This window comes from Ailuropoda melanoleuca, chromosome 12 (assembly GCF_002007445.2).
Source record: "Ailuropoda melanoleuca isolate Jingjing chromosome 12, ASM200744v2, whole genome shotgun sequence".
Lineage (NCBI taxonomy): Eukaryota > Metazoa > Chordata > Mammalia > Carnivora > Ursidae > Ailuropoda > Ailuropoda melanoleuca.
Genome location: NC_048229.1, coordinates 75,553,119 through 75,555,037, shown reverse-complemented (window position 1 = coordinate 75,555,037; position 1,919 = coordinate 75,553,119). Strand labels below are relative to the sequence as shown.

Below are 1,919 nucleotides of genomic sequence, written 5' to 3'. Positions count from 1 at the left end.
GATAGTAACTTTAGAGTGAAGTAAACTGCCAAGCATTATCTTAAGCAAGTACTCCTGATATCATGCACAGAGAAGGACACAGTACTCCCGCCAAAAATGCATAAACTGAATCTTAATCACACAAGAGCATTACATAAACCCATCCTGAGGGAGAGTCTACAAAATGGCCTGTACTCTTTAAAAATGAGTAAATCATGAAACACAGAGACAGACTGAATTACTGCTCCAGATGAAAGGAGACAAATGATATGGGATCCAAATGCAACATGTGATCCTGGGTCAGCTCCTGAATCTGAAAAAAATATTCTCTCTGCTGTGAAAGACATTCATGGGGCAACTGACAACATTTGAATAAGCTTTTAGATTGGCTAAGAGTGTTGTGCCATTTTCATATCTTGATTTTGATCACTGTACAATGGTTACATTTTTCAAGAGTCACACAATGAAGTACTTGGGGGAAAGGGGGACACCATATCTTCACCTTGCTCTCAAACTGTTCAAAAAGGGGATTATATACACACACATAATATATAAACACACACATAGTGAAATATTAGAGAATATTTATTATGTTTATATAGTATATGTTTTATTTACATATTTATGTAGAAAGAGAAAACGATAAAGCAAATATGTTACGATGTTATCATTTAGATAACTTATATAGATTACACAGGAATTTTTTTGCACTATTTTTATAACTCTTCTAAAAGTCCCAAAATACTATCCCAAAATAAAAGGTTTTAAAAATTAACAAGAGATAATAATAACATCTAGAGTCCATGGCCTTCCCTATTTCCAACTAGCTTCTTTCTATCCCAGAAGCAAAATGATTCTATGTCTTTCATCCATTAGACCATCTCACCCACCTGACTTAAAACAACACAAATTTAGACTCAGTGGCCACTGCAGACCAGACTTCGCTAGCTCATGTGCCTCGCTCCACTTCCTCTGCAACCATGTCAGATAAACACAATATGGCTAAGATTGAGAAATTCAATAAATCAAAACTGAAGTAGACAGAAATGCAAGACAAAAATCCACTGCCTTCAAAAGAAACGACTGAATGGGAGAAGCAAGCAGGTGAATCATAATGAGGCATCCACTACCAATATTCACTGCACATTCCACAAGCTTTGCCTTATTTTACTTCTTTTAGCTGTTTAACTTTATAAGATGCAAAGAGGTTGGATCAAATTTAAATGACTGTGCTGCCCCTTTTTATATCAAAGAACTACTGACAATGAAGGCTGCGGCCTGCCTCTCCCATCTGTCTGTTTGGGTGGCAGGGAAGGAAAAGAACTTGCATGTTGGTGAAGGAAGAAGCTAGGTGGGACAACAGTGAAATCTAGAGTAAAAACCAAGCTGGTCCAAGGTGCCTGCAGGCTGTAAAATGCGGTTTAATCAGAGTGCTACTTTTTTGCTAAAATGATTTTAATTATTGGAATGCACAATTTTTTTTCATATGCAAATAAAAAGTTTTAAAACCAAAAATTAAAAAAAAAACATAAACTTATCATCTTATAGATCAGCAGGTCAGAAGTCCAAAATGACTTTTAGTGGGCTACAGTCAAGGTGTTGGCAGAGCTGAAACCTTCTTTTTTAGAGGCTCTAGGGGAGAATCTGCTTCCTTGCTCTTCCAGCTTCTAGATGCTGCCTGCATTCCTTCGTTCATAGCCCCTACCTCCATCTTCAAAATCAGCAGCATAGCATCTTCAGATCTTTCTCTGACTTCCTCTTCTGCCTTCCTCTACTTTAAAGAGCCCTTATGCTTTAAAATGAGACCCACCAAGGTAACCCAGAATAATCTCTGTATCTTAAAGTCAGCTGATTAACACCTGAATTTCATCTGCAACCTAAATTCTTTCTTGCCATGTAGTGAAATATATTCACAGGTTGTTCACATGAGGACGTGAACA

At 37.2% G+C, this 1,919-nt stretch overlaps 1 pseudogene; it reads left to right on the top strand.

Moving 5' to 3' along the window:
- The first annotated feature begins 959 nt into the window (after positions 1 to 959).
- On the top strand, positions 960 to 1,094 carry LOC109489386 (annotated as a pseudogene).
- Positions 1,095 to 1,919: the final 825 nt, after the last annotated feature.